A 13,884-nucleotide genomic window follows, 5' to 3' on the forward strand; every position below is an offset into this window, starting at 1 on the left:
AAGTTCTTGTAACTGAGCTTGGATGCTTTGCAATGTGTTGATAACACCTCCATCGTTTTCTCCATGATGGCTTGAGAAGATTAAGAGATGGTAGTCTTGCCAAACTGTTATGAGCGCGTATAGAGCTAGAAGAGAGCAAAAGGAGGCGCTCATAATGTACAAGAACTTGGACTTGATAATAAGCTTAATATTGATTACAAGACTTAATACTTTATTAAGAGAGCTAGATACAAGACATGGATTACATGACTCGAGTACAAGACAAGGCTTGATTGCAAGGACAAGACTTGAACAGAAGAACTAGAAGAGGGATTTCCTCATAAGAGCTTCACAACTGGTGTTGGCAAGACTGAGGGGCTTGTGGCCCTAGACCTCTATTTATACTAGTGCTTGAGGAGATTAGAACTTTCTAGGTTCTTCTTGAGGAAGTTAGAATCTTCTAGAACCTTCTTTCTAGAGCTTTCATGAAACTTCTAGATTCTTCCAAAATCTTCTCCAAGCTTCTAGAAACTTCTAGAATCTCCTTGATACTTTTAAAACCTTCTAAAATCTTCTAAATTCTTCTAGAGCCTTCTAGTGATGATGTACGCGATGACATAAGCGATGATGCAAGCAGTGACTGACTCTCAAGCATCCATGACAAATAGCCCTCCAGCTTACAATGTTAGTCAGAGAAGGGATTTGATGCCACATGGCCCTTGTAAGATGGACTTGCTTAATAGAGTAGTATAGATGGTACTCTATATCCTTCATCAAAGCGACACAAAGGCTTTGAACATAAAAACAGTAACCTTCCACGAATTACCAATTTACCTTAAATTTTTTTTGTAGTAACTTGTTTTGTACGGATTCTTGGCGAGGATATTCTCCACAAACACTATTAGACTAGGCAGCTATGTATGTGATGGATTTCCGAGCTGCCGCACGTACTCTCCCTCGAGCTTCGCAGAACCAGAGGTATGGCCAATTTTTTGAGGGTGTGTGTGGGTCGGCTTGAGAGAGAGGGAGAGAGTGCTCCTTTCAGCTGAACATCGTACATAGTGTCGACATACTTGATCAGGCCAATTTTGAACTGTATTGACCAGTCCGATAGGACATGTACACCCAGTCCACTCATGCAAGGCTTGATACTTGGACAGTAAATGCATCTGTCAAAGCGATGAGCCTATGATTCTCAACACGGCACATGTATGCAGAATCCTTTAATCAAGGTCAATTCACGATGATTTCTAAGAGAATGCTGCATATGAGCTTTGTCAGCAAGTACCCATCTCTGGACTTGTAAGTTATGTCGGTCAATTGTTGGCCTTGTTGTCTTCTGACATGAACTCCGGGACTTTTTGCAATGAATGGAGGGAACATAGGCTTAGAGACGCATGAGCAAGGATAATAATCTTTGGGAATTTGTTGGAAACAACCACCAAGCTGTGATGAGTAGTTGACCAGTGGACATGACAATCCCTAGTCTTAGCATAGCAAATTGAATTTTTTTATTTTGCACAAGTAGCTTCAATAGTCTCCAAGTCCTCATCAAGGAGTACCTAACCATGTGGAATTGGCATTTTTGATGTGTCATAGGATGGGTGACATAGAGCTTTGCTAAGAAGTTACTCCGTAAATTCATAGGAAGTGACCAAGTTATGAGCATTTTTGGTGTATCAATATGGGAATGTTTCATAGTTTTTGGACTAAGTAGATGGCACGTGCTAAGAATCGCACACATGAATGAAGATGGGTTCTCAGAAAGCTTTCGAAAAAGAAAGTCGCTTTTTAGTTGTTTTTCTGCAAATCACTGCATGTGCATGAGTTGCATCCGGAGACACTTAGATTGTGTGTGTGTCTGTGTGTGAGCATTTGGCCTAAATGTTTATAAGGTTTTGCAGGTTGTGTAAAGGTTGAAAAGTCCATAGTAGAAGTAGCCCATTAAAAACAAGGGTCAACTGTCAGGCCAAAACAAGGCATTCCCCTTCTTAGAAAAGCATCTCTTCCCAAATTGACCCCTGTTTCTTTTTTTGGTAGAAAACAAGTTTAATGATTAAAGGTTGGAAAGTCAACAATAGAAGCAACCCGAAAAGAATCTCTTTCCAAATGTAACTACTTTCGACGAGGGATCAAACGGAAACACGTAGACAACTGGAAACTACACACTTGGCAACACTTTAGCACTTCAAAAACACTTGGACACTCGGCGGAGTTCCGAGCCAAGACATGTTGCCCCCAAAGATTGGCACCCCTTTCGGTATTTCTTTATTATCGATTTGCAAAGGTACAACTCTCGAAGGTTAGCATCCAAATGCTCCAAAGAGTGGCCCTCTAGGCTCTTATAAATTACAAGGGATGTCCAAAAGCAGAGCCCCAAAAGCATTAAGCCCAAAAGCACTTAATCTTAAAAGCATCTGCTCTCCAAAAGCTAGCTCTAAAAACTGCAAAAGCTGCTAGCACAATTTGTGGAATTTTCGTAGAGCTGCCACGTCATCAGCTCGTAGTGCAAAACGCGGAAAAAGTGCCACGTGTGAGCTGCAACGTAAATTGCGGAAGATCTGCCGCGTCACGGACGTCTCACAATCCCTCTCTTAGGGAAGAGAATCATCCTCGATTACACGTGCAAAACAACTATAGGACATAAACTTTCTTCAGTAGACACTGGCTCTAAGTATTCGTGTACTAGAGTCCACAAGAAAGTACATTCATTGAACATGCAATTCACAAATGACACACTTAGTTTACACTGAACATTGTGTGTCAATCATTCAGTCTAGTCATCTCATCGGTCCAGAAGTTGTGATGCACCTAGATCCTTGTGTAGCCATCTCATCCTTCTGGAACTTTTAATGCACTCACAATAGTATCCAGTCATCTCATTAATATGGGAATCTTGATGCACTAGAATCTCATTTGATCATTTAGCAATTTTGCGTTGGTATGATGAAGTGGCAGATTGTACGGACGCCCCCTCAATTTGTGTTGACATGCTGACGTGGCAGGTGGACGCATTTTCGTATTTTTTGTTGGCTGATCTCAACGCTAGGTTTTGGGACCAGATGCGTTTAGATTTTGAAGCTTTTCATGTAAACTGCTTTTAGAGGCCAAGGGCATTTAAATATGACCCATGGGCTCTCACTTTTGCATTCTACCCGCGGGGGATGCAGAGCAGAGCCATGGGGGTTGTACTGAGTTGAAGCAATATAAAGAAATACCGAAAGGGGCACCAGCGCTTGGGGCCAGTGCTCTCCTAGGATGGAACTTCGTCACTCTCCGTCTTGTGTGCTGTGCACTCTCTCTCTCTCTCTCTCTCTCTCTCTCTCTCTCTCTCTCTCTCTTTTAGTTCAGTGTTATTTGAAGTGCTTAAAGTTGTATAGCTTGTTCTTTTCCGTTGGCACGTGGTGCCCTTCCTGTTACAATGTCCAAGCTTGTAATAGTGGTATCAGAGCTCATAAAGATTCCTCTTCTAGGGAGGATCTGATCCCTTCTACAACACGCAGTCTCTCGAGGATATTGTCAAAGAATCTTCGTGTCCCTATCTGGGACTTATTAGTTACGCCCACCCTTAGTCCATCGCGTATCGGGCGCGCTCCTGTCTTCATCACTCTGTCTTAAGGAGCATAAGCCATAAAGAACCCAAGACCACACATGGGTTCTCGGGTGAATTTGACAGAGATAACATCTCTCAGCGGGAGGCGAAGAAAAGTTGAAGCCGAGTGAGGAGCGAAAGAAAAGAACAAAGAATTGGGCAAATTTTCAGCGGGGAAGTTGGCGAGAGCGGAGTACAAACGTCATCTGCAGGTTTACATGTTTGTGAAAAGACTGATCAAGTACTCCAGAGACCCGAAATTTGGGAAACACTTGAAGAAATACCCGATTGATTAGATTCTGTAAGGTGCAGCGGAATGAATGTTTGAACTTTGCTCAAGATGAGTGCTCCGAATTGTGCTCAAGGTTCCTTTTTGTTCTTATGGAAGGAAGAGCCTTCCGTTCTTAACGAGAGAGTGCAATGATCACAAACAAAGTGAATGGACACTGTGCGTACAAGTGTATGAGACTGAGAGATAGAGAGAGAAGAGAATACGACACCAGAGACGTAAAACCCTCCTCAAAGGCCCCACTCTCTATGGCAAGAGCGGTCTACTTATGATTGCTTAAACCTCTACAATGCTTGGACTTGCCGACGATGTCGACGACGATGAGGACGAGACGGACTGAATCTGAAACTGCTAATGGCTGAAATCTGCAAATCTTCTATCTGCTGAATTCCGACTCTATGTCGATGACGATGTCGATGACGACGCTCTGAAAACGCAGATGCTGAAATCTGTGTTTTCCGGGCTGAAACTGTAAACTTCGTTGGATCTGACTGTGCGGCGAGGATCTGCTGCTGCGGGAAGGTGAGATCTGCGAGGTTCGGGACTTGATCTGCAGTGTCTAAGGGCTGAAAACTGAAAACGCTGGTGCTTCTTGGTGTTTCGTCGTGGTGAATCTGCAAAACGCTGGGGCTGATCTGCAAATCAAAAATGCTACGGCTGAAAATGGTTCTGCTGTCGCCGCATGTTATGCAAATGCAAAACACTAGGCTGATCTGTTGTGTCTTGACGACGCCGGGGCTGATCTGCTATGCACAAATCGCCAACGCTGATCTGATGCAAAAACGCTATGTCTCCTGTGGAGAAAACGCCAGAGTAGTCGCGGGGGTTGGTCTTGCTGAGAAGTTGCCTGTTGAGCAAGGTGCTCCTGCTGCCTCTTCTGCACAGAAAGTGCTAGCTCTGGTGTGCTTATATACAAACTTAGCGAAATTGCCCTACCTAGTTCCCAACAAAAGTAAAAAATGTCAAAAATAGGGGAAATAGGTTTAATGCATTAAAAATTCCCCTTGATGGACTCTGATGGGAATGCTGATGATCATGCTGTGTGCAACCGGAGGATATGCTTCTAATCTAAGTGATTGGTCATGCACGGTCTGCAAATAGACTCACAAAAGTGCTAGATCATTTCCTATTCTAGATTGACTTGACTGAACTGAACCCTGGTCATGCTGTAGCTTGTCCACGGACACATAGGGTTGGATGTGTCACGTGACATCGCCTCCTTTTCAAAGTGAGGTACTAGTACTGAACTGTATGGCGTCGAGGGAGATCGCCAATAGCATCCGGAATTATGGAAGGGACTCTTCGCTGGCCCACTCTGATGTGTGGGTCGTGCGGTACTTGAATTTCATAAAGGTCTGCAATGCTTGCTTCTTTGGGCTGCGCCGAAAGCGACACAAAGTCTTCTGTGGCTCCTTGGATGCTTCAACTTCGTCTAGAGTCTTGCTTCTTTCTTCTTCAAGAATCTCCATGGCTGAAAATTCCTGAAACCATTTCCAACACAAAAACATGAACATACCTATTCGATGTAAAGTGACTGGAAAAAATCTTGTCTTTCTCAAAGACTGTGCATGCAATGTAGATGAACAAAGAGACGGAATGCCAAACCGTTCACCACACACACACAAACAAAGAGATCGAATCTTTCTCTTCGGATCTAAAGCAATCAACTGTGGCAATTCACATCGGAAATGCCCATGCTTGGTGCTCATACTTTCTTGTGCTCTTTCTACAACTGTGTCATGCCAAGGAAGAGACATGGAATGTGACGTCCTTGAATGCATACTTTTCAGCTTTTCATGAACAATCCGCATACATTCGTGCTCATTCATGAGTGAAACGTGCTCGACGTTCAATATGTCATGCCTAGGAAAAGGGATCACATAAAGACACTGACTAAAATACAGGAAACGATCACGAATGAAACACTCGTACAATGCGTGCTGACTAATCATTCGAACACATAATACTTCCTGTGAGGGTTCTTGAGACCTAGGCTCGAGAGCCAAGATCAGTTCTTCCTCAAGGGGTTCTTTGGACCTAGGCTTGAGAGCCAAGATCGATCCTTCGTGATTGATCGAATCTGCAACGAGGTTAGCTTCCTAGAAAAAGCATCAACTAACACATCATCCTTGTGAACAATCACATCTTCTTCATGCAACTCATCATGCTTGTGAGAAATCACATTGTGATCATGTAAATCCTCATGCTTATGAGAAATCACATCTTGATCATGCAAATCATCATGCTCATCATTAACATCCAAATCATCATGCATATCATTGTCATTCAAATCATCATGCAAATCATTGTCATTCAAATCATCATGCAAATTCTGTGTGTCATGCTTGGGAGAAGAGGAGACTGAGAGAGTCTCCGTCTCCTGAATCTCTTGCATCTGTGCCTGCACTTGAGAAAAGAGTCGCAAGAACTCTTGCATGTGTCGGTCGCTCTGTTCTTGTCTTGCTTTGGCTGCTTGCTTTCTGCTTCTCTTTCTGCTTTGCTTTCTGCGTGTCTGCGATCCATTTCTGCTTTTCTTTCTGCGTGTCTTTCTTCGCGTTCTAACTTCATGTCCATCACTATCTTGTCGAAAGCCTCCATAGGAGTTAGTGCAATCCTTGACGTAGATAGGGAAGGGGGAGGGTCGGAAAAACCTCCTGGTGGGGAAAATTCTTCTTCGTCTCTCTCATGCTCATCACCTCTAAGCGAAGCATCCATTCCGCTTCGAGTGATGACTATCCACTGAAGTCGTGGGTTCTTGTGGTCATGGGTTCTTAAGTTCACGAGGAACTTGGGTTCTTGCGGTTCTTGGGTTCTTGAGGGTCTTGAGGTTCTTGAGGGTCTTGAGGTTCTTGAGGGTCTTCTTTTGCTTGCAATCTGTGTTTGAGAAGGATCTTCTCTGTTCACCCGAGTTCTGCTCTTTTCTGCGGGCGCACCCCTTGGCGGCCTTGCACTCACACCAAGGTTTCTTTTTCCCACCTCACGTCGATTGGCAGGCCGCTAAGTGCACGGTCCGCTCTCAACGAGTGAAAAGAGGCACAAGGGGAGGCTGGACAAGCACTTCTTTCTTGGGTTTCCTGTCACTCTTCAAAAACACGATTAGGAATCGACACGCCCAAGAGAACTTGGGTCACGTGCGACCTCAACAAGCAAAAAGAATTCTGTGGTTCTTTCCTTGAGTGATACAGAACATTGCCAAAGCTCTGATACCAATGTTAGGTGTAGCGGAATGTATGTTTGAACTTTGCTCAAGATGAGTGCTCCGAACTGTGCTCAAGGTTCCTTTTTGTTCTTATGGAAGGAAGAGCCTTGCGTTCTTAATGAGAGTGCAATGATCACAAACAAAGTAAATGGACACTGTGCGGACAAGTGTATGAGACTGAGAGATAGAGAGAGAAGAGAATAGGACACCAAAGACGTTGTAAAACCCTCCTTCGAAGGCCCCACTCTCTATGACGAGAGCGGTCTACTTATGATTGCACAAATCTCTACAATGCTTGGACTTGTCGACGATGTCGACGACGACGAGACGGGCTGAATCTGAAACTGCTAATTGCTGAAATTTGCAAATCTTCTATTTGCTAAATTCCGACTCTATGTCGATGACGATGATGTGACGACGACGCTTGAAAACGCAGATGCTGAAATCTGCGTTTTCCGGGCTGAAACTGTAAACTTCGTTGGATCTGATCGTGCGGCGAGGATCTATTGCGGAAGGTGAGATCTGCGAGGTTAGGGACTTGATCTACGGTGTCTAAGCCTTAAGGGCTGAAAACTGAAAACGCTGATGCTTCTTGGTGTTCCGTCGCGGTGACTCTGCAAAACGCTGGGGCTGATCTGCAAAGAAAAAACGCTAGGGCTGAAAATGGTTCTGCTGTCGCCGCATGTTCTGCAAATGCAAAACGCTAGGCTGATCTACTGTGTCTTGACGACGCCGGGGCTGATCTATTGTGCACAAATCGCCAAGGCTGATCTGATGCAAAAACGCTAGGTCTTCTGTGGAGAAAATGCCAGAGTAGTCGTGGGGGTTGGTCTTGCTGAGAAGTTGCCTGTTGAGCAAGGTGCTCCTGCTGCCTCTTCTGCCAGAAAGTGCTAGCTCTGGTTTGCTTATATACAAACTTAGCGAAATTGCCCTACCTAGTTCCCAACAAAAGTCACTTAATAAATAAGGGAAAAATGTCAAAAATAGGGAAAATAGGTTTAATGCACTGAAAAATTCCCCTGATGGATTCTAATGGGAATGCTGATGTTCATGCTGTGTGCAACCGGAGGATATGCATCTAATCTAAGTGACTGGTCATGCACGGTCTGCGAACAGACTCACAAAAGTGCCAGATCACTTTCTATTCTAGACTGACTTGACTGAACTGAACCTTGGTCATGCTGTACATTGTCCACGGACGCATAGGGTTGGATGTGTCACATGACAGATTCACTTGAGATGGTGTGACACCATAGACTCTTCTCTCAAGACGGGAAGGAATTTGAAAGAAAAGCAGGGTGTAGAAACACGAAAATTGTACTTGTAGAAATAGCTGGACAACACTCTTGAAAAGAAGATGAATCAGAGAATGAAAGGCTTGAAGCACTCTCGCAAGAAGAGGAAATTGGTGGATTTCCTCGATTATTTGGGCCAGAAGGTGACTTTCGAGGTGGCAAGCAGATCAAGAAGCGTGCTTGGTTCGAGGATGACCCAGATTTTTCTTTGTCTTCAGAGAGCTCCGACAGTTTGTCGTCCTCTAGTTCTAGTGAGGATGAGAAAAGGCAAAAGAAGCGGAGAAAAAGCAAGAAAAGTAGATTTGTGAAAAAGTCTAGAAGGCATGGGAGGCCTGTTAGAGTTTTGGCATCTCAAGTGAATTGCCCAATGTGGTCCCATTATTTATTTTGGCTTTTAGGTATTTATTTCACTTATTTGTCAAAGTCTAGGTAGGGCAATTTCTGGAGGCTGCTATATATGCAATCCCTGGCCTCCATTGTATTACATTAGCTATTCATTGCCAAGGTTGGTTGGTTCAGGAGTCTCTCTCTCTCTCTCTCTCTCTCTCTCTCTCTCGTGCTCTCTTTCCTTGGTCTCTACAAGGTATCAGAGCCGTGTTGGTGAAGACTCTAGGTGGAGGATGAGCTGCGTGGAGAAGAAGAAGAACCCCATCGTTGGCATTAAACCTTGTTATCTCCTTGCGTTGCAAAACTTCGCTAGCGATTTTGAGCGTTTGGACGGCAACCTCTTTCTCCCACTTGTGTCTTGAGACGCCTGCTGGCGTCCAACAGTAGCTCATGATCCTCCGGCTACCCACGGCGTTTTGAAACGCCATCTGCCGGCAGCCACCCCCACTCGGCCCTTGTTTTATTTGTGTGAAGAGGTGCCTATTGACAGCGTTTCAAAACACTGCCAGTGGCAAGCCACTAAAGGCTTGGGTGTTCACAATGGTCTAGTCAAGCCGTGAGTCGCACGGAGCGAGGAGTTTGGATCTTAAGAGAGGGGTGCAAAAGCAAAGTGTGGAGTTTATTTTGCGGCTTGGGATCAGTGCGGCCACCCTTCGAGTGCAAGAAGGTTTCCCGGTTTACCAGATCTTGCAACTACAACATGGCCTCCCCTTGCTTGAGCGCCAGCGACAAATTAAACGACAATAACTATGCTCGTTGGAATTTGATCACGCGACTCTTGTTCTCACAGAAAGGCTTATGGGATATTGTTGACGGCTTGGAGCCTTGTCCCACAAGGGATCCCAACAACAAGTACACCTGCCTTCAAGATAAAGAATATCTCAAATCGCGTGTCGATTGGGATGCATCTAATGTGAAGGCAATGTCGGCCATTTCGGAATCTCTTACAAAGGACATTTCTCTAGCCATTCAGACTTTGAATACTGCGAATGATATGTGCTACAAGCTTGTTGGAATGTGTGATCGGGATTTTACGATGCGAGCAGTCACCCTTTTTGGACAGTTCTTTGCCATCCAGTTTCCACGAGGAGGTTCCATGCAATCATTCCTTATGAAGACTAAAGTATTCATGATCAACTATCAGCTATGAAAAGTACACTAGCGAGTACTCAGTTAGTTGCTTTGGTTCTCACCAAGTTGCTTGAGGTGTATGAAACAGTGTCTAGGACACTTCGGCTACAAGTCACGAAGGAAAAGCTGAAATTTGATGGTCTTAGCTCTTTTCTCATTGAGGAGGAAGCCGTGTTGATAACTCAAGGCAAAATTCAGATTGTTGAGACAGGTGGGGAAGCACTTGCTGGTTCGGATTCTAGAAACAGGACCAAGAACCGTCGTTACAATTGTGGAAAGCGTGATCATTTGGCTAAGGATTGCAGATTCAAAAGCAAAGACAGAGATTCTACAAAGGACAATGGTAAAAGCAAGCATTAGGAGGAAAGAAGTGATAGTGACTCAAGGAAGGACAAAAAAGAGGTTGCTAGTGCCGACACCAGCTTCAGCTAGATAGAGGCTTGTGAGTGGCAGAGAGGGGCAAACAGTGCTCCGAATAATTAATTTGGACCCTTGTGTTGGAGTTCAAGTTATCGGTGTTTGAACCTGTAGGTCGGAGTTCAAGGCACATGCATTGGGCAGGGAACCAATCAAACGTATCTAAAACAGTATGGATGAGTGCATCAATCCATTGTTGTTGGTCGTATCATGGATAGGATGTGTTCCAACAGTTCATTATCTCGAAAGTATTTTGGACGTGATGTGTTCACAACACAAATGGGGATTCTTGGATGTGGTGTGGTCTACAGTTCAATTTTCTAAAAGGCAACCGATGCTCAAGATGGCATTCTTCTAAGAAACAAGGTTGAGGGTAGCAAAACCGAGGTGTATCCGGTAGTCCAAGGCCTTTTATTGGGGTGTCCATGGTAGCTTCTTCATCGACTTGGTCTCACTATTGATGTCCACTATGAGTTGCAGAGAGGATGTTAAGAGTTTTGGCATCTCAATTGAACTGTTCAGTGTGGTCCCATTATTTGTTTTGGCTTATTTTACTTATTTGTCAAAGTTTGGGTAGGGCAATTTATTGAGGTTGCTATATATGCAATCTGTTGCCTCCATTATCTTACATCAGTTATTCATTGCCAAGGTTGGTTGGTTCAGGACTGTGTGTGTGTGTGTGTGTGTGTGTGTGTGTGTGTGTGTATCAGCTGTTTATGAGTCGGGACTCTAGTGAGGCATGGAGGCTTTTTAGTGAGCACTCTCCACCACCAGCCATCACTTCCACAAAGACATGGGGGGAATATGCTACATCTCTCTATACAGCATTGGGGCAGCCACCTTTGCTTGACCCTCCAGAGGCATGCCCAGAAACATGTACTTTATTTACTGCTGAGAAGGTAAGGAAAGACATTGACAAGATGAAGACATGAAGAGCACAGGATCATGATGGTCTGGTAGCAGAGCACTTTATCCATGCCAGAGATATGCTTGCAGAGCCTCTTGCTATGATGTTTAATAGAGCCATGCATGAGGGTTTCCCTGAGACTTGGAGTATGTCCACTATTGTGCCTATCTTCAAGTCGGGAGATCCTATGCTTCCCGGGAATTACCGAACCATCATGGTTGGCCACACTCTGGCTAGGTTATATGCATCAATTCTTGAGCATGAGTTAAGTGGATGGGCAAAGAGAGAGGGCATATGGGCAGCAGGACAAGTAGGGTTCAGGAGAGATTTCTCCAGTCTTGACCAGATTTGGACACTTAGTTTGATACAATGCAACGAGCCAGACTCATACGCAGATTGCAAGACATGGGGGTGCCCACTGAGCTGTTCTGGGGAATCTTAGCTTTATGCAGGTCAGTGGTAGGGCAAGTACGCACTACTCAGGGCATGTTCGACATGGTTCACTCCACCATTGGAGGGAAGCAAGGTTGTCCCCTATCTCCGACTCTCTTTGGGTGTTGGGTGCAGCGGAATGATTGTTTGCGCTTTGCTCAAGATGAGAGCTTCGAACTGTGCTCAAGGTTCCTTTTAGTTCTTATGCAAGGGAGAGCCTTGTGTTCTTAATGGAAAGTTCTATGATCACGAACAAAGTGAATGGACAATGTGCGTGCAAGTGTATGAGACTGAGAGATAGAGAGAGAAGAGAGATACGACACCAGAGACGTTGTAAAACCCTCCTCCAAAAGCCCCACTCTCGTCGGCGAGAGTGGTCTACTTTTGATTGCACAAAGTGGTACAATGCGTATGCAATGGACTGATGCAACTTGGACTATGCCGATGACGACGACGACTTGATGGCTGAAATCTGAGATCATCTAATCGCTGAATTTCGGGACTGTTTTGGTGGTTGGAAATGACTGTTTTGGCTGCGTTTTTATGGCTGAAATTGGGGGAACTTCTGCAACCAACTTGGGGCTGATCTGCTGCTGTCCCTTAGGGCTGAAAACGCTGTGGTTCCGATGCAGGTTTGGCTGAAAACCAAAAACGCTAGGCTGATCTAGGACAGAAATCCAAAAACGCTGATGGGGCTGATTTGGGAAAACGCTAGCAAAGCTGATTATTTGCTGGTGATGGCAATAATCTGCAAACGCTAGGGTGCGGGTGGTGTTGACGATCCAGGCAATGTTGAAAACGCCAGATCTTGGAGGTAGGCGAGGATGGGATCTCCAAAAACACCAAGGTGTTGAGGGGGTACTGCTGAGAAGTAGCCTGCTGAGCGGGAAGCTCCTACTGCCTCTTCTGCCAGAAAGTGCTAACTTGGGTTTGCTTATATATTAACTTAGCAAAATTGCCCTACCTAGTTTTGTTGGAAAGTCACTTAAAAATAATAAGTGAAAATAGGCTAAATGCACTGGAAAATTCCCCTGACTGAATCTGATGGATTCTGAAGGGCATAGTGATGATCATGCTGTGTCAACCAGAGGATATGCATCTATGCTAAGTGACTGGCATGCACGGTCTACGAATAGACTCACAAAAGTGCCAGATCACTTCTAAATCTAGACTGACTGGACTAACTGAACCCTGATCATGTTGTAGCTTGTCCACGGACACATAGGGTTGGATGTGTCACGTGACATCCCCTCCTTTTCAAAGTGAGGTACTGGTACCGAATTGTATGGCGTCGAGGGAGATCGCCAATAGTATCCGAAATCCTGGAAGGGACTCTTCGCCGGCCCACTCTGATGTGTGGGTCGTGCGGTACTTGAACTTCATAAAGGTCTGCAATGCCTTCTTCTTTGGGCCGCGCCGAAAGCGACACAGTCTTCTGTGGCTCCTTTACTGCTTCAACTTCGTCTAGTGACGTGCTTCTTTCGTCTTCAAGAATCTCCATGGCTGAAAATCCCCGAAACCACTTCCGACACAAAAACATGAACATTACCTATTCCATGTAAAGTGAATGGAAAAAATCTTGTCTTCGCTAAAGACTGTGTATGCAATGTAGATGAACATAGAAATGGAGTGATAACCCGTTCATCAACCACATGCAAACAATGAGATCGAATCTTTCTCTTATGATCTAGAGCAATCAACTGTGGCAATTCACAATGGAAATGCCCACGCTTGGTGCTCATATTTTCATGTGCTCGTTTAGAAACTGTGTCATGCCAAGGAAGAGACATGGAATGTGACTTCCTTACATACATACCTTTCAGCTTTTCATGATAAATTCGCATACATTCGTGCTCATCCAGGAGAGAAACGTGCTCAACATACAATATGTCATGCCTAGGAAAAGGGATCACATAAAGATGTTGACTAAAATACAGGAAACGATCACGAATGAAACATTCGAACAATGCGTGCGTATCAATCATGCGAACACATAATACTTCCTGTGAGGGTTCGTTGGACCTAGGCTCGAGAGCCAAGATCGCTTCTTCCTGAAGGGGTTCTTTCTGAGGCGGTTTTGTGGACCTTGACTCGAGAGCCAAGATCGGTTCTGCGTGATTGATCGAATCTACAACGAGGTTAGCTTCGCTAGAAAAAGCATCAACTAACACATCATCCTTGTGAACAATCACATCTTCTTCATGCAACTCATCATGCTTGTGAGAAATCACATCTTGATCATCATGCAAATCATCA

General features: G+C 44.7%; 1 protein-coding gene across 1 annotated transcript in view; it reads left to right on the top strand.

The window, feature by feature from the left end:
• The first annotated feature begins 808 nt into the window (after window positions 1-808).
• The window catches only part of LOC147464990 (nucleotide pyrophosphatase/phosphodiesterase-like), a 28,299-nt gene continuing 15,223 nt past the window's right edge, over window positions 809-13,884 (top strand). The window contains exon 1 of the mRNA XM_086517355.1: window positions 809-957. The gene's annotated coding sequence lies outside the window, so the exon portion shown is untranslated. The remainder of the gene's footprint in view (window positions 958-13,884) is intronic.

This window comes from Adiantum capillus-veneris, chromosome 1 (genome assembly GCF_014529385.1).
Source record: "Adiantum capillus-veneris isolate H3 chromosome 1, ASM1452938v2, whole genome shotgun sequence".
NCBI classification, from domain to species: domain Eukaryota; kingdom Viridiplantae; phylum Streptophyta; class Polypodiopsida; order Polypodiales; family Pteridaceae; genus Adiantum; species Adiantum capillus-veneris.